Raw genomic sequence first — 19,570 nt, forward strand, 5'->3', positions numbered from 1 at the left:
AAACGCCAAATAGGAAATAAATAAAACTTTACTGTTTGCAGTTCTGTGTTAAAAGCAAATAATTCTACTACAAAATTTGTACATGAAAATGTATTTGTGCCCTATATAAATTTTGTTTCAATTATATTCGATAAAGAATAGGAAGTATACATATATATTCGTTTTAGTAGTGTTCGTTACACTTTTTATTCATTGTCAATGAAAAATAGAAATAGATCAAAGAGTTTAACAAAAGTGCTCTTCAAAGCATTCCCATTAATCTTTTTTTCTTCTCAATTTTGTTCCTAATTTTACCTGTTCCAGAATTTTGACCATTCTTTATTAATTTTTCGTTAGTAATACTTGTTTATTTAATATCAGGCAGTAAATTCGATTCAGGTATTGTCGTCAATATCGTTGCTGAGGCACAATTGGATCATGATTGATTGTTAAAAATGGCTCATGGTTTAAAATTTGCCTAAAATTATTCGCGGGCGGGGTCAGAAAGTTCCGCATTCGTTTCGCACGATTCCGGCGTGCACCAAATTAGAAGTATTTCGCGCCGACTGTCTTTATATTGGCACTGACACACCGCCTTCTCTCGAAGATCCGGTTTCACTTGGCTCATAAACGGGAAGATATTCCGCCATGCGAGCTCGGGCCGATTTAAGATTTCTTATTTTTATTATATTGTGTCACTTCTTACGGCGCGTAACGTGATGGCAAGTAGCTCCGGCAGGCCGAGATACGAAATTATATCAGTATCGAAAAAACAATCTCAGATAAACCAAAGAAATCTACCCATGTTCATTTCTACATAAATGTAGATAAATTTCAATGTTGTTTTAATTTATTCTTTATCTTCTTTTTTTAATTCTTACAATATTGGAATTAAAAAAAATATAAGAAGTAAATTGAACCGAAATTAAAGTTAATTTAAAATAACAAAATATAATAAATAACTAAATTTAAATAAATAAATTTAATGAATAGACATAAATGAATAAATAAGTAATCTTTAAATTCTATGGAGTAAGATTCTCTCACTTAAAAAAATTTAGCAGTAAAATACTTCCTGCTCAATTTAAAGTTAATCTATATTAATCGAAAATTAGTTGACATCAAAAATTAAACCGATTAATCCTGATTTTCTAAATTTTTTACAATTTTAACAATTATTCACAATTTTACAAATTTTTTCTATTTTTATTTATAACAGTGCCGATTGGTTTGACTTTTGAGAAGCTTATAAAAGACATCAATCACGATTATAATTGTATGGAAATGAAACAATAATAATATTTCTAAAAATTAATTTCTATCATTCGTACAATAACGGGCAATATATAGCAACTACCCATATATTTCCATAAAACGTTTATTATTTTTTAATGGAATATTTATTTCAGGGTATGTATATGATTTTTCATATATATGTATATATATATATATATATATATATATATATATATATATAAAGTATTATTTAGATTTCATTGCCGTCTCGTTGGTTTCTTCTTTTATGAGCATCGAGGCGAGTGGAATTTTTTCGCCACGTGGCAATCGATTGCTATTCAGTTTAATATTACATACTAAATTGCGAAGCCTGTTTTTAAATATACCATGCGTTGCGCAGCAGAAAAGAAGTTTTCCACGAGAAAGAAAGAGAGGGAGAGGAAGACAACTCCGTGTGCGAGTAATATAATACATTATTATAAATCATGTCGCCAGAGTGGGGATAAAAACTGTACGTCTGTTATATTTAGCCAAATATATTTGCAGCCCGACCGAATGAGACGCGATTGCTCGTCGGCGGGTAAATATTATTTTGTTTTTAAAGCAAATTTTTAAAGTCATGCATCTGACGTAATCGCGTGAAAGTGCTTAGAACTTTAGGAATTGTTCGTCCTCGCTCCGGTCCCACAAGCGCGATTGTAATTCACCAGTCTGGCCCCGACACAGTCCTATTGTTTTCATACTTTTTCGAACGAGAGTCAGCACAGCACGGCACGACACGGTGCGGCGCGGCGCGACGCGAAAGGAGAATGGAAATCACCGACGGTGGAAACTGTTACGCTCGTGCTCTATATAGCGACGTCGAAGCTAACATTGCGAAGACCCGACAATGTTGGATGAGCGAACCGTGAAAACATCGAGTTAAAATCCGTACTTTCTGCGCGAAGTAGCGTCGTAAATTTTTTTTGAATTGACGCTTTTCTCTTACGAAACTTTAGGCTTTTATTCCTTAAAACAATAGATGGAAAATACAATCTTTTTTATTTTTAATCAACTAAGTAGGTTTTTTTTTATTTCGGAGAAAAGTATCAACTAAAAAAGAAACGAGTTTTTTTTTAAATAGCATTTAATCAAAATAACATTTAATCAAAATGATATAGAATTTATGTTAAGTGTGTATACAGAAAAGAAGATATCTATAAAATTCATTTTTCATCTATAAAATTCATTGTTAAAATATTTGATGCAGAGACGCACAACTTTCCACGCGAAGTAAGATCGCATGAAGTATCGTTACGTCCCTAAACTGGAGGGAGGAGGGAGGGGGGTAGCTTAGCTTCACGTGGAAAAGTCCCTCATTATGCCCTGTAAGTAAAGAGTGTAAAGTATAGTATATTTAATATTGTATTGTATGTACTAATAATAAAACGATATGTCTTAAACTTCTTTTATTAATAACTTTTTAATGAATATCAACTAAAATCTCTTAGAGGTCACTTAGGGTAATTCTACAATGTGCTTTTTGTTTTCTATTTCTTGCTGTTTGTCTCTTGTCTTATTGATCAAAAAGGCAAGAGACAAACAGAGACAAACAGCAAGAAACAGGAAACAAAGAGCACATTGTAGAATTAGTCTTAGGGCCATGACTTTGACAATATGTCAAATTAGATTCCCTTTATCTATATATTTACCAAATTTTCTCTTTAAAATTTTACTCTATCTCCTATTTGTTGGTGAATAATAAAATAAAAACACAAAATAATGTTCAAAAGTTGATTTTACTCCTTCAGAGTGAATTCAGGCAGAAAACAAAATTGATTACTACATGTCAGGATATCTTCTTTGTATTGTCAAAGTTTCATAATTTTTTTAAATTTAAAAAAATTTTTAATTTTTAATTAGCTAATTTCTAAAGATTAGAAATCTTAAATCGGGCTGTGAAGTAGATAATTATTGTCGTTTTATCATAGTCATGTATTCTTTCAGTCGGTATACATACGTATTTAGATGTTTTAGGATCAAAGACGAAATTTACTTTGTTCGATAAAAATATAAAAGATATCTACATGTTTCAAAAGTCAAAAAGCAAGAGTAACAAAAATATAAATGGGGGATTATCGAAACAATAAAATAAGAGATAATCAACTGATACAACATAATCCGTGGATTTCTCTTTTATTATCTTTATGTATTTTACATGTTTTGCGGTTGAGAGAACGTAAACATGGGATAAAACGAGATTAAACCGATATAAAACATTGAAAAAGTTTTGGCACAATCGCTCGAATACTAGTAGGTTTGAGATATTCAACGAAATTTTTCGGATTTCTATTCAATAAATAAACGAGCGATTAAAATTATTTATTGCGCCGCCAATGCATAACAGTGAGTGCAAAAAATATTTGTAGAAATATTTTTTTTGAAACCATATTTCTAGAAAGTAAACATTATTAATAACAAAATTATTAATAAAAAAGATAGATCGTACATTTCTCAAAATTTTTTTACTTAAAAAATGTATAATAATGTTAAAATATCGTAATAATAAACGACAATGAAAAATTATTCGGATTCACAAAAAATACGTATTTAAATAATCGAGAAATTTAACTTGATTATTTTCACGGAGCTCTTTTGTTTACATTAGAACAGAACGTATTCACTTGTTAATGGATTACTAATTAATGTTTGTGTTCTACAAATAAGACTTTTTTTTCATAAACAAATGTCGAATATTGTTCGAAATATTTTTTATATTAACGATATATACAACTCGGTTACAGAATATCTTGTTTACGTAAATTTCTGGCGGAAGTCATCAGTCTCTAATCGGCAGAATCGGATCGCCAATCGAGGAAAAGTCGAATGTTTCTGCGTTTTCGAAACGAGGAAGTCCAATGATCGCAAAATAGAACGCCCAGATGGCCTACGACGAATGGATCGACGTTGCAAAAGACGATCGTTTCCTAACCTTAAAGACAAGGCGAGCGATGAATTTTTTCGGTAGGAATCGCAAGAAGCCGGGGTGCTGCGAACGCCCGCAATTCACCCAGCACTGGTGGCGGATTCGTGCATGGCGACGGAAATTGCCGACCGCGTCCCGTCACGCGGCGGTTGACTCCATCCAGCGATCCCACATCCCACATCCCAACCTGATCGCGGTCGCGGGTTAGCGGGTAGTGCGTGGTGGAGCGCGGTTCGCAACGGATTGAAAGCAGTGACGACCTGGCGAAACGACTGCGTCGCGAAATACCCTCGTAATAAGGCGGAAGAGAAAGACGAGAAAAGCAAGAAAACGTGCATCCAAGAGTAGTGTGTGTGTGTGTACTTTGTGTATGTGTATGGAAAAGAAAGAGCGAAAGGGAGTTGACATAGGGAAGAGAATGCACGATCGTGGAGTTGCTCGAGACAGCTTGCTCCGGAACTAGGACTCGGTGTCGCCGTATAGTGTCGTGAAATAGCCTCCGCCGCGCCTACGACACGCGAAAATCAGTGAAACGAGACCGCGTTGGAACGATGTACGTGACGGGGATGGAACGTGTGGAAAAGTGGCGAAAACCGTAAAGGTGGTAGCGCAGTGCCGTGCACGTCGGTGGCGATAGTAGCCCGTCGTAGTAGCGGCGACTTCGGCAGCGGCGGCGGTAACGACGACGGCGACGGCGACGGCGACGGCGACGGCGACGACGGCGACGGCGACGACGACGACAGCAGTAGTAACAGTGGTGGTAAAAGGTGACAGTGACAGTAGTGGTGCGGTGACGGCGCAGAGGCGCTCCGATGGTACTTCGGTGAGCGGAGCGAGCGCGGGCGGGGGTGCGGCGATAGAGGAGCAGAAGAGGTACGCGCCGCTGCGTGTTGCGTGTAGCACGCCGGCTCGGCGCGGGCGGCGGTGGCAGTGGTGGTTTGCGCGCGTGTTAGTGCGGCACGCACTTGCTCGACGGAACCGCGTCGTCTCGTCGTCGCCGTCGTCGTTGTCGGTGTCGGTGTCGTCTCGTTCCGTCCTTCTGGCCGTCATCAGCCGGCGCGAACGTCATCGTCGTCGTCGTCGTCGTCGTCGTCGTCGTCGCTCGACGGCAGCAGCGGCTCCTGCCCCCCACCGCAGCGCGCCGCCGTCGTCGTCGTCGTCGTCGTCGCCGCCGTCGTCGTCGTCGTCGTCGTCGTCGCCGTCGCCGCCTCTCTCTCTCTCTCAGTCGCTCTCGCCGGGGGCCACCGTACCGAAGGCGTCCGCGCGACGAGCCAGACCAGCCGCTACGCAAGATGGCTGTGTGTCGCTGACGGGTGCCCGACAAACCGGACAGGGGTACAGACAGTCCGCGGATAAGCGGAACATGCGGCTACGTGACCGTCGGGCCCGTCCCTGAAGAGAGAGACACTGGCCAAGAAGCGAGAGGTGAGTACTGAGTGAAGCGGTACATCTATGTGTCTTATGTGTATGAGTGTATGTACATGTGTGTACGTACGAGTGAGTTTCTCTCTGCCGTTTTTCGCCGTCTTTCTCTCTCTCTCTCTCTCGATTTATCTTTCTATTTGTCCGTCGGCAGACGATTTTCCATGGTCGCTTATTCGCTCGGTCGCTTGCTCCTTATTTTCTCTTTTTTTTTCTTAGTCTGCTTTTTTTCGGAGTATACTCCGGAGTAGAATCGGAGTTTCTTCGATGTGACTAACGTGGACCAATTGGAGTCAGACGGAGGTAAAACGTTAAATGTCCGTTCCTGGCTCACGTTATACACGGCGTGCACGTTGAACGCTAACGACTGACGAGCGAGCGAAACTATACGTGTTATGGACTCTACCGGCATCGTCGTATACGAGGTAAAAATATAATACACGCACACGTACGCGCGCGCACTACGTGGCCGAAAAGTATAAACAAGAGAGAATCTTCTCCTCGTCCCGGGTGTCTTCTTTAATGACGTCGATCGCGCGCTGGTCTTCGGAAGTTCGCGATAACAGACCAACCGACCCGACCACGTATCTCTCTTTCTCTTCCTTTCTCACGCAAAGTTGTCCGTGTTTCTCGTCTCCCTCCCTCTCCCTCTCTTTTTCTGTCTCTGTCTCTGTCTCTGTCTCGTGTTCTTCTTGACCGAGACCGAAAATTCACTCATCATTGGGAATCTTCCACGACGTAGATAGAATCATACCTCATGCTCGGTATCTTGGTGAGGTTTTCGCGCATTGATAACGACCTGTCTCTTCTTCTTTCTCTATCCCCGTTACCCTTCTCTCGCATCCGCAAAATACACTCGCCCTCTCTCTCCCGTCTCTTTCTTTGCACATACACACATACGTACTCTTTCTCTCTCCCCAGCATACGTCTGTTTGGCTGGCAGTCTATCAGTGTCTGTACTTTGTCGGTCCGCACTTTCCCCCGTACCAGGCTCCGTCCTGTCGATTGAATAGCTCCTACTATGGCTCCTATTCTATACATGTATGCTGTACAATCGCGGAATGGGAAAACCGAGACCCTGGAAACATCTGTCGACCGGAGGCCGACCTAACCTCCAAAACTGTGGGAAGCCTATTATCGTCATCGTCGCACGTTTTATTTTTGAACGCGCGAGCAACCTGATCCAGCTAAAAAGCGTCTTACATATTACATGTTATTTCATATACATATATTTGTTCCGGAACAGAGAACCATCCCCGCGTGAAACTTTTACGAGATACTCCGTCTTTCAACTTTGTCGAAAGCGATGGAGTTTTTCGCTCTCGGTCACTCTCTTCGATGTAGATCGACTCCTCCGGGTATCTTCGCTCTCCTCGGAGGTCGGTGAGAGCGCGACAAACGCGACTGAGAGGAGTCGAGACGAGAAAACGTCGATCACGATGTTGTGTGCCTTCAGTAGGAAAACGTCAATGCCAATGGGCTTTCCTTACGAGTCGATTGGTTTTCGACGTAACCTAGACATCGCGAAAGCATTCCTACGTTGTGCGCGAATTTGCGGTGCCGATATGGGCGTAACTGCATTAACCGTGGAATGCCACTCGTATTTACACTGTTTACACACACTCATATATATATATGACACTCGTATTACTCTATTGCTCTAGGATGACAATTCACCTACAAATTAAGAATTTTTTACTTTACTTTTCGTCTACTTTATAAGTTGCAAAGCGGTGGAAATGTATACAGTTTTTCTGTATATACATGTGTACTGACAATGAGAAAAATGTTTGATTGAAAATGGACAAACCAGCAGATTCTAGTTGAGATGATTTAATCAGAATCTTCTGATTGTGCCTGTCTATTTTCAATCAAACCATTTTTCTCAGTGCACATCCAATTATTGTTTAGTATTCTTATTAGTTGTAACAATAATATTACGTAAATAGATAAGAATTTGATAAGTGTTTTATTCAATAGTTGAAGCAATTTTCCTGATAAAAATATATGCAACTTGCGTAGACATTTGCGTTGTCATTATCTAGTATATTAATAGATTATTATTAGTTAAAATACTGCTTATTCATCTATTGTTCTCATTTAATAAATGAGTTCAGGTTTTGCTAGCAAAGCATTACATTCTTCACTGAGATCCTAAGTAGTTCTACTTTTTAGTTACTAGGTAGATATTATATACGTAACTGTTCAAATAATTGCTCAAAGCATAAAATTTCTACCAGGAAGTGTTGGAATAACTGAACTGAGACACTATTTTAATTACAAACAAAATGAACTTTCATATGTTGAATACTTTATCTAAAACTCACTTTAAACGATCTATAATTCGCAACCAAATTTAAGATAAAATCCTACTTATAATTTTATGTGTCACACATCCTAAAAGTAAATGCAAATCCTGATATATATTTTGTATATATGTGAATTTTATTTCTTTAAATATTTTCTATGTTACACGACACGTAAAATTACAAATAGAATTTTGTCCCGAATTTGGTAGCGAATAATAGAAATCATCTAAAATGGGCTTTGTAGCAAACATTTGAATTAGCATTTAAATTCATTTATATAATAAAGAACTTTTTTATGCTCTCTTATCTTTTGCTTTTGAACTGAAAATTGTAAAATTTACATTAAAAAAATATTAAGACCTTTGATCGAATAGGTGTTTATTTATATTGGACATTTCTCGGTTGATTTTTACCTACTATCTTTTATCGATAAGATATATGTCGAATAACTGAACTGACAATTGTTAGGTTTATTTAACTTAAAAAAAAAAGTGAACTTTAATGTTAAACAATCTATCTAATACTTGAATTAGATAGAGTTAAGAAACTTTCGTCATTGGCGATGAATTATTCACAGTTTCCGTCACTGCTCTTTATTCTTTTCTTTCTCTCCTTCTCCTCTCTTCCTTTCTTTTTCTGTGTTACATTCAGAGATAATTATTAGAGATAAATCGCATCAGTTTCTTTATACAGTAGTTTTCTCCGTGTGGAAATGTACTGACGCGCGCGACGGAACTGATTTCGAATACAGAACATTCTCTCGGCGCGACATCGAATTTCAAATCGCCGGCAACACCATTTTACACAATCGTCGGAATTGCGTCCCGCATTCATTCTTTCCACGCGCGAGTTCCTCGATGCATCGCCATCAGTTTCTTACATAAATATTCTTCGCGGATATCGATAGCGAGCATGAATAACCTGATCGTGAAGCGTCAGCGAGAAAACGCCATCGGGACTTATTTAGACTTTTTCACGCGGGAATGATTAGAACCCGCGACTTCATCTTGGCGCGGCTCCGCCTTACAACTTACAACGAGCCACCGGCTGACGCATTCTTATCCTCTCTCGTCGATTACGATCGCTGTATTTCGATCGTCTGCGTAACTGATCGTTCGCATTGAGAACGTCGAGAATACGTTGAGAACTTTGCGAGTAAAATTGTAAATATATCGCGAGCGAGACGGATACCGGAATCCGTTTGGAATCCCTCGGTCGTTGCTGTCTTCGCAGGAAAATCCGATTACCATGACGCCGTATTTTTTATCGCTTTTCGTGGCGTTTTTTTTTTTACACTCGGTTAGCTCCTCTCGAAACATATGTCGCTCGTTGGTCGACGTAAGTCGCGTCGCGAACGTCTTTCTGGATCGCGATTCCCTCGCGTCACGCTATCGCTCGCGATTGCCTGCTACTCGGTACGTTGTCCTCGTCGGGTCTAACGATCGTGGTTGTTAAATCGCGTACGTGCACGTACATACGACATGTATACATGATAAAAAAGACTGGTAATAACAGTTGATCAAGCCCAGATGAGTTAGTTACTAAAGCTTTGAAATAATTTCAGTTAAAAAAATGTCTCTGTTAATATAGCTAAAACCAAATACATTAATTTTGCATATATATGATATGTATACTGAAAAAAAAGATTGGTGATAATAATTAAATCTATAAATGATAGTTACTACAGTTTTGAAATAATCTCTGTCAAATGTTTTGTTAATGTAACTAAAACCAACTATAAACATTAATTTTCTTTTTCATCCACACGTGGACCGAAAAAAAAGTCTGGTAATAATAATCGAGCCTAAATGGTAGTCACTTATAACTTCAATAAAATTTCGGTTAATTCTTTGTTTGCAATCTGAATCTTTTTTAGAACAAGCGAAATTTTTACTCTCAAAATTTGCCCTTATTTTTGCTTATGTTCAAATTTCAATTTTTATGAAATAAAGGTTTTAACATTTCAATTAAAAAAAAATATTTGCTTATGTAATAGAAGTGTTAAAAAATAATCCTGAATTTTTGAAAACTAGAACAATAAAAAAATTTAAGCTGGATAAAAAAGACTCACAATCACATTACAGATGGAGGATTACAACTAAAATCAATTATAAACGGAATTTGTTCTTTCCTAAATATTACCTTTTCTAATTATTATCAAACAATTAATTACTATTATATCTACTATTTATTAATATTTACTAAATATTGCGCTAAACAAAATACATTTGGTATCTGTAACCAGACTTTTCTTTCAGTGCGTGTGCAAATGTATGCATGCACGCACGAGCGTGCATAGTTTTGATAAAAAAATGTATATATATCGAAACTCGCACAGTGAATATCCGTATAATATTTATTCTCCTATCATGTATATACGTATCTACGCTAAGAGAAAACTTGGTACCATTGCATGGTAATAAAATCATGATTAAGAGCTCCATTTTTATAATTATTACTGCTATACTGTTAGCAATAATAATTATATTCATAGTTTACAAAAAAAAGTACATAGATTGAGAGCGGAAACGACTACAAATAGTAAATTATGGAAACCCTTTCTTTTTTTTCGGTGTACACTTAACGATTTCGTCACCGTCGAATGTACACCGCGCGTATAGCCGTAAAACTCCGCGATCGAATCTCGGCTCCGGGAATCGTCGGTATATCGACGACGAGAAATCCACTCCATACATATTCTGCCGTGTACGCGTGTGTGTTGATTTTTGGGCACACCCCGTATATGCGCGTGGCTGGCGTAGCCTCCAGTGGCATCGGGCATCCACAGTGCTCCGACCGTTCCGATGTGGGTATATCTCCCTATACCTGGCCATTAGCATGGAGAGCCCGTCGCCCTTCGTTTTCGGCGATGGCCATTGTCCTGGACGTAGACCCGGGCTTTCAAGTCCAGTCTCGTTGATGCGCGCCGAAATAACGCGTTGGGGTCGTCGGGGAGTGCCCCAACCGAGAACCGAGAACCGAGAACCGAGAACTGAGAACCGAGAACCGAGCGCCGTGCCGTAATTAGCAATTTTGCGAGGAGGCAGGCCTCAATTCGGTAAGGGCTTATCGATTCGCTCAGCCGGCGGCTTACGTTTCGTAATTCGCCTCGGGTTTTGGCAGCTCATCGTACCGTTGCAGCGTTGGTCTCTCTCTCTCTCTCTCCCCCCGCGTTAATAGTATAGGGCGGAAAACAAAGTTGTTTCCCACCCGAGTGAGAGAAACTGTCGCCAAATGTAGTCACGCTGCAAATAAAACACTGCAGAGACTTTTTATCATCGCCCTGTAATAATTAATACGAATTGCTATTTGCCACCTTCCCGTTTCCCGAGACTTGCAAAATCGAGCACGCTGAGAGAAAAGTGTTTCGTGTTTATGACTAATAATTGCACGGTGTAAAATAATTCCGGAGTTAGGAGCTTCATTTTTATAGTTATATAATAGACATTAGTTATATAATATTAGTATTAATAATTATATTTACGAGTATATCGTTCTGTAGTAAAAAAATATATAATTAGCACTGAAAGTGACTACGAATTATAGGAAACACATTTCTCTCAGTTTAGAGCGGTAAAATTACGCAGACAAATATATCTGCTTATCGAGCCAATAATTGCCGAAGCAGTTTTTATTGTACTCTTACTCGTTCATTGGCACGTTTTGTCATTCCGAACACGAATACGAGATATGATGTGATATATAACGATTCCGCGAAATCGCGCGCGAGATACAATCAGCCGAAGCGTGGAATTTTTTATGTACATGTGCATTTCAAAACTACAAGCAGTGTTTGGAACGGCTCGCTGTGAACTTCGCGAATTTCGCAAACGCGGCTCATCCGAGTACGACTATGTTTCAGACCCTGCCATTTGAAAAATACGAATGCGCACAAAAAGGATTTGTTGAAGTATTTAAAAATTTTGTTACATACAGATTGAAAATCTGCTTTTGTTGAATTATCAAAATAATTATTTAGGACGCTCCAGCTGATTGCTAAAATATTAAAATTTTTTGCAACATTTTTCATTATATAGTATTTGAATTTTCTACAGAATTATTTCGGATAAAGCGACATTTTCTTCAGATCTGTATTTAGTTAAATTTTTAGACATTTTAGTAAAATCGTTCTTTCCATGTACATATGATTTCTCATGGAGGATCATTCGCGGATTTGCACACGCCTCTCCGAATTAAATCGTTTACACATTTTGATATTCTACTTAACGTCGCTCGACCGGTAGCTTTTCACCTACTTTGCATACGCGCGTTAATTTCCATGTGGCGACTGGCGTCGCGACGACGTTGATGCTGCAATCCGTACGGAGATCCTCTTTAATCCTAGAACTCTCGATCCTACTTGATCCCAGAAAGAAGGGCGAGTATGATAAAAAAAGGGCTACGTACTCCTTATCCCGAGCTATGTATGATTTTTTTTTGTTTCCGCCTGACGAAGGGCAGATACAGGAAATTATAGCTGGGGGCTCTCTCTCTCAGGGCCATTATCTGAAATCACAGGTAATAGCCGAGTATTCAATATCTATACGTTTTTGAATACCCATTAGTTTGCATACAGACGGAGAAAATGCCTCGAATGACAGTACTATTGTGTAATCATATGATCGCGAAATGACAATGCGCGCTCTACGTTTTTCTTCTTTTACATTACTTTTCAGAGAAATATCTGAAATACGCCATTTCCGCGTTATTTTATCGCGCATTCGTGTAATATTCGAAACGATCGAGTATCAGCACAATATAATTGATAAATAGCTAAAATTAATCTTTAGAGGGTGGCGGTCTATTTTTTAAAGTTATTTTCTTTAAATAAGATTTATTGTATAATTCTCTCATTGTGTATTTTACATTGCAATTAAAAATTATTATTATTAACAATATATTATTGATTATTTTCGAATTTATTAGTTTTTAATATTATTATGGATATGCATTTGCTTACAATTTTCTAAAAAAAAGTAAATAGAAATCAAACAAAACGTATTAAACAAATGAAATAAGTGCATTAAGGAACTTATTATGACAATATTTCTAAAAAATAAAGATGGAGTGATTATGTAATAAAACGCTTTCTTACTGCGGATTCCATGAAATTGCATATTTAAAAGTTCGTTAAAGAATACTTCTTAAAAAAGAAAGAAAACAATATCTATTTTACAACATTTCACATTTTCTCGCCGATGGGATGTATTATTATATAAAAACATCCCAGGGGACTATTCCCGGGTTAAGAAAAGGATGTATGTAAAAACTGGAAGCCATCCAAAGCTGAGGGGCAGGATTAAATAAAAATAATAACAGAATATATACATATAGACGCGAGCTCGAGAAACATTTGAACATTGGAACATTTTACTTGTGAGAGTTTTTAGTTTTCTGATTACGCGGGTAACTTTTCCGAAGTTTTGCTTCGTAAAAAAGTGGATTCTAATGGAATATATACGTTTTGTAGTCTCGATCCTCCAAGTTATTTTTTTTTTCCATCCAACTTGGCCTTTTACTCTCTCTTTCTCTTCATTTTTTTCTCTCTTTCTCACTTTCTTTCTTTCAATCTTTTTCGAACGAACCTCACGATACACTATACATGTGCAGGCATTTCAGAACGCACGTTGTCTGTCCGTTAGAGCATTTTTGTGCAGGCTGTTCTCCTTCACGGCGATGCGTGTGTGTGAATGCGTCGAACTTACCTGCACGCACGCACGCACGCACGCATCGTGTCGGAGTAATGTTGCACCGGCTGCTAAGCGATGACACGTCACGTCTCGCCGAGGGACTGGATTTTACCACGAATTTTAGCTGCATAAGTCTATCTTCTAAGATTGGCGACTGTCCAAACGTTAATCGCCTCAATTTTGCTTCAACGCGCATTAAAAAATGTACATTCTCATGAAAGTCATTCAATACTAGATTTTTAACTCGACGCCTGATTTAGTTACGTTCGATTAGATTAAATCATTTAACGTGTGATGAAATTACTGATTGCACTAACATTATTAACGCTACGGATAATTGTTTTATAAATTCTCGTTATTGTATATAATAGGAATTATTCCGTACGTACAGAGAGAGAGAGAGAGAGAGAGAGAGAGAGAGAGATTTTATATTTTCCAGGTTGTCGAGTTGTTTTTGTTACATAAAAGCGTGAATTCCGATTTCACCGTGATTCGGAATTTCGGTTCCTAAATTTCGATTTACGAAAAAAGCGTACGATTCTTCTAACAAAACGAAATATCGAAATTGTTGCAGAATGTAGTAATCGTAAATTGTATCCTCGTATCCTTGATACACCCTAGAAGCTCAACGGAAGAAAGGATATCCTTTTTGGGCTATAATGACGCGTCGACGGAATGTTTCCCCTCTCGCAATATTCTACGTTAACTCATGCCCAGCTCCGCAAGTCATTATTACTGGGTGGAGGGTTTTCTTAGCTTCCCCCATTCACAATGGTCTGCGTCGCCTTCGTTTGAAATCCGCCGAATAAATATATGTCGACGGAATCGACAAATATATGTCGACGGAAAGTATCTCCTCTCCTGTTACGAGGAGGTGGCTGTCCTGTCCTTCTATCGTCCGAAGGAGTTTGATCGATATATAAATATTCGTTCGGTCGCAGGCGAGGAACCTCGTCATAAAATCATGCGATGTTTCGAAGGTACTCCTTATAGAAATTTAATACTGGAAGATAATGATTAAGTATTTATGTTGAATATTGAGTATTGTTGTTCGGTGCTTTCGATATTCAAAGTAAATAATTAATCGTGGAATGCTATTTATATATATATTTTTTTTAGGTTAACATTACTTTGGATAACATTTCGTGCACTTTCAACAGTTACTAAACAATTGTATTAACTTTGTTTAGTAAATGGAAAGTAAAACTGCTTAGTATCCCAATCAAGATGTTAATGTTTTGCCCGCAGTTACTGCGCATAAAGATGTCAAAATTTGAATCCATTTACTGAATAAAAATAAGTAAATTACGCAGTATTTTAACTAATAATAATCTATTAATATATATAAGATAATGATTGGACGTTTTTGTCTACGCAAGTTGCGTATATTTTTATCACTAACGTTACTTCGCAGAGTCGCTGAATAAAACTCCATCAAATTCTTATCCATTTCCTATGCAGTATTGTTACAACTAATGAGAATACAATGATATTAGATAGTATAATTGAGTGGGTGATTAGGAAAATTGCATACATTTCTCATCAGGGAAATTCACTCACATAATTGAGAATTTCTTTATACTTTTTTTTATGTCTATTTTATAGGTTATAAGATATTACCGAGAAAAAAAAACTTAAATATTTATTTGTGATAAAGATTTATTTGATTTATGTACCTACCTAATGTTTATTTCACCGATATAAAGTTTTATTTAAATACGGAGAAATAAAATTTTATTTCTAGTAAATAAACCATCTATTTTTTTTACAATTAATGAGATATATTTCATAGAAATGTATATTCCGTTATTACAGTCATTTTTTGCAACCAATAAATATCGAATAACATTATATGTAACGTTTGCTTGTAAATATTTCGACTTTTCTCAATGTACAATAGAATAACGAAACTAACTATTTTTATGGGGAAAAAAACTAACAACTTTAAATAATCTTTTTATTAAACAATTTTACTAAATGTCACTTTATAAGTATTTTATAAGTATTAAAATTTTAATACTCTTTATATAAAAATTATACTCAAAAAGTGAGCGAAAATTAACTTCCAATAGCGTCCCAGAATTAATTAATCATTATCTTTCAGTATTAAATTGGCCAGCATTAAATTGGATTTCCGTATAAGAGACAGCGCGCACATTACGATAACGAACACTGGAAATAACGGCAAAGCGAGCGAACGCGGTTTTTCGTTAAAGAAAAAGAATAACTGACTAAAAAAACTGACGCGCGAATTTTTCTGTTCGAAGCTCGAATAAGAAACATTATATTCTTTTTCGACAAGATTGACGTCATAAGGACGCGCGCGTGGCCTTCCTCATTGTGTGTTAATTCGTATAAACAATTGCTTAATCGCCATCGACCGGTCGGCTTCTCGTCTTCCACGAAAAGTTGCACGCTCTGTGCTTCGACGCGCACACTTTGCGTAACAATAACGAGTCGACGATTTATTCCGCGCGGCCGCACGTTTATTTGCGCAAGGGCGGGTTTACGTAAAAATTATAATTAGATTTCACGAAGAGAGCGAAGACGAGGTGTTGACGAATGCGAACCTTTAATTTTTTTTTATACGACTTACGAGACACGTACTATAATACATGACTCGCTGCGATACAACGATATCTGTTCGTTCACGCGAGACAGCTATGATTAAGCCTTAATGAACGCGGTCGCTTTCCGAAAATAGAACATTCGATTCGAACTACCGCAACCTGTTCCTCCGTTCTCTAGTCGAGCGTCAGCTCTTGAAATGTTCTCTTGAATTATTAAGAAGAAGCTATAGAAACGAACGTATCTACTGGAACGGTATCTTCCATGAGAAAGAATCGAGCGGCGCAAAATACGTTTTTTAAAGATATAATTAAAGTCTTATCTCTAAACAGTTTTAAGGCCACATTTTTTAAAACGCGGATTACATACTGCAAAGTCCAACAGCTTTCCGTAGATAACGAGTATAATTTCTGTTTCCTAGAAGTAGTTAAGACGATTTCGGATGCATACTGCGGGCAACCGCGTCGCCGATATGCAGTCTTTATCAGAAGATCCGGTAGAACCACGGCGGATTACGTTACGCGGTCACATTTGCATTTAGGCGCGAGTATATTTACGGCGCACCGTTCGCAGAAAGATTATATTCCGCTCCCTCGATTGTTGGCCGATGCCGTTTCTCGAACACGTTGCGCAAATGAAGCCTAATGCACGTCCAATTTGTCGGTGTACTTTTGTCACGCGGAGGATTGCCGGTTATAAATACGGTGCGTAATGTCGGACGTTTATGCTCGCTCCATTAGACGTTAATTTACAAGCCGAGGCTTAAATCTTAGAATTAGTACAATGAATGTCGCGATTAACAACAGAGCGCCAACAGCGGCATGAATTTTTTCTGGCGTCATACGTTTAATTTTTAGTCGAATTTCGAACGATATATCGCGTCGCATCGCGTTTTATGTTACGTTACGTTACGTTACGTTGCGTTGCGTTGCGTTGCACTGCCGATGATACTCACGCGAATATCGATATTTCCGCCGCTCGGCGATATGCTCTCGCTTCGATACACTTTTAAAAGCGACTTCTCGCAGATGTGTCGTGGTACATACATATTGATTATGTGCTATCAATGTACGCGGGGTGGATGCATCAGTGAATGACCGGTCACCGGTGCATGACCGCTGAATCTTTACGTTTACTTCTGCGGTCACGTGAAATGACGTGGTTCCGTCTCTTCAAAATGTAAATATAATCGCAGCGCAGAAAGAACGGTTTTGAAATATCTAAAAATATACCTAGATATAGATCTGAAACTAGTATTGTTAGAAACCATCAAAACCATTGTGTAGGATGTCCACAATCCGATTGCTAGAGTGTTAAAACTGTTTGCAGGATTCGAAGTGCTTAAGTGTTCTACATGGTTATACTTTGATGATCCAACAAAATTATTTTCAGATCTACGTCTGCCTAGATTCTTAAATATTACGTCATTTAAAAAGTATCTGCGGTTTTTTGTTCAATTTTTGAATGAAAAAATACCGCGGATACTTTTTAAATGACCCAATATTTCAGTAAAATCTTCTTTCCATTCTAAGATTCCACGTAAAGAACACTATTGTTCAAGTATCTGAACATTTTAACTAGATAGAGATCTGAAAATAATTTTGTTAAAACCATCAAAACAATTATGTAAGATGCTTAAGCTGATTGCTGGAATGTTAAAACTTTTTGCAGCATCGTCGTCAACGTTTAAGTGTTCTACACTACGTAATTTTGATGGTTTAACAAAATTATTTTTAATTTCTGCATATATATCTAGCTAAGTTTTTCAGTACTTTACCAAAACCGTTCTTTTCGTATGCCAGATGTTATATACGAAAGATAAAATCTTAATACGACCAAGGAGGAAGTGATTTTTTTCTTCTTACGAATGAGCTAAAAGAATGTGCGGATAAACATTTTTTTCTCTTACATGCTCGCGAATGTCAAAGGAATTCCACGTGCTTCTCGGTGGCTGAAATACGTAAATAAACGTAGGTTATACATGTACACATATTTACGCGCGCGTCACGAATATCGTACGAGGTGTCTTCTCGCGTTGATTTTGCGGCGTCCTATATTAAGCTCTCCCTACGCATTCACGTGGTAGCAACCTGGAAAAGTGTCACCCTTAAAAATGGATAACCTTTTTATCATATATCGTAGGCGGCGGTTTTTCCTAGCGACACCGCGAGTGTTTTTCTAAAGATAAACTTAGGTGCTCTTTCAGTCTTCCCCATCCAGTGTCTCTTTTTGCGATATTCATCGGAGTGCACTGCCGGGAATCCGAAGCCACGCCATGCCACGACAAGCGCACGAGCACGGATGGCGCATTCGGTATTGCTAAATATTGCTCCCGTAACGATTTTTGAAAAATATTACCTCGGACATTGTAAATCTGTCATCATGTGCCCAGCGAGAGATTAACGTTTTATTTGTGTCCCTTGTTTGTGTACGTTGATTCGCCATAAAACGCAAGCGGCTGAACCTATCTATGTATAGGATGTTTTAAAAGTCCTGCAGAAAATAACACGTCTGAGTCTTTACAAAATAATGGGCTTATAAGATAAATATTGCTTGATTTAAAGATAAAATTTATTGCATTGAAATTTGAGACAACGAATAAATTCGAGTTATTCGTCATTATGAAAAATTAAAAACATTTCTGCATACAGTTGCCTCCGTTTTTTTTTTATTTTTCAGTTTTAAAAAGATTTCGCAAATATAGAGATCGTTACTTATTAAGCGCTTCGGAATCGGAATCCTCTCGAGCGTTAAAAGCAATAAAAAGTAGTTAGCCAACAAAATAAGGAGAGAATTAAGAAATCCAATATATAAAATAAATAGTACGAAGAAAAAACAAAATCAACAAAAATAAAAATAAAAAAACAAAAATTGTGCGTAAAACATGGAATAGGTAACGAAAACATAACATACGCAGAAAAAAAGAATATTCTTGTTTTAAGAATGTTTTTATTTTCGAAATATAAATCTTGAAATAAGATTAAATCAATATAACTTGCTTATATTGAAGAAATTTTAATAAAAAATTAAATCAAGAAAAATGTATTCTTATTATTTAATAATAATTTTCATGATTTGAGAGGAACACAAACAATTAGATAGAAAGTAACAACATTTTGAAATCGGAATTAAAATTTCTTTAGAATAAAATAAAAATAATTTTTGTTTGTGATTATACTCTACTCTTAAAACAAGCTGTTTATATTATTAAATTGTCTTATTAAAAACAAGCGTGTCCATTTCGTATGTAATGTAACCACGAGATGGACGCGCTACTCGTAAAAGGAAAACGCCCAGAAGTCCTATATAAAGAGATATATGCAAATTGAGTTGGTGAGTCTCGTACAGGTTTCCAAGCTCTTGGAAAGTTTTTGGAGCATTTCGGGGCCTCCAAAAGAGAC

The 19,570-nt window shown here is 37.6% G+C and overlaps 2 protein-coding genes across 21 annotated transcripts in view; one reads left to right on the top strand and one right to left on the bottom strand.

The window, feature by feature from the left end:
• Nucleotides 1-19,570, bottom strand: part of LOC105154128 (Mucin related 11Da) — a 39,435-nt gene that overhangs the window by 17,242 nt on the left and 2,623 nt on the right. For 3 of the 11 annotated variants that reach the window (XM_087406938.1, XM_087406937.1, XM_087406936.1), the window contains one exon: nucleotides 18,528-19,557. The gene's annotated coding sequence lies outside the window, so the exon portion shown is untranslated. Of the gene's footprint in view, nucleotides 1-1,507; nucleotides 2,581-3,373; nucleotides 4,187-5,675; nucleotides 19,558-19,570 lie in introns of those variants that run through there. The other 8 variants (XR_847157.2, XR_015545332.1, XR_015545334.1 and 5 more) reach the window with 7 other exon arrangements.
• Hipk (Homeodomain interacting protein kinase) overlaps nucleotides 5,415-19,570 on the top strand; it is a 47,017-nt gene continuing 32,861 nt past the window's right edge. For all 10 annotated transcript variants that reach the window (XM_011069357.2, XM_011069363.2, XM_087406930.1 and 7 more), the window contains exon 1: nucleotides 5,415-5,605. The gene's annotated coding sequence lies outside the window, so the exon portion shown is untranslated. The remainder of the gene's footprint in view (nucleotides 5,606-19,570) is intronic.

Source organism: Acromyrmex echinatior, chromosome 6, assembly GCF_024713525.1.
Source record: "Acromyrmex echinatior isolate Ae372 chromosome 6, ASM2471352v2, whole genome shotgun sequence".
Taxonomy (NCBI): Eukaryota; Metazoa; Arthropoda; class Insecta; order Hymenoptera; family Formicidae; genus Acromyrmex; species Acromyrmex echinatior.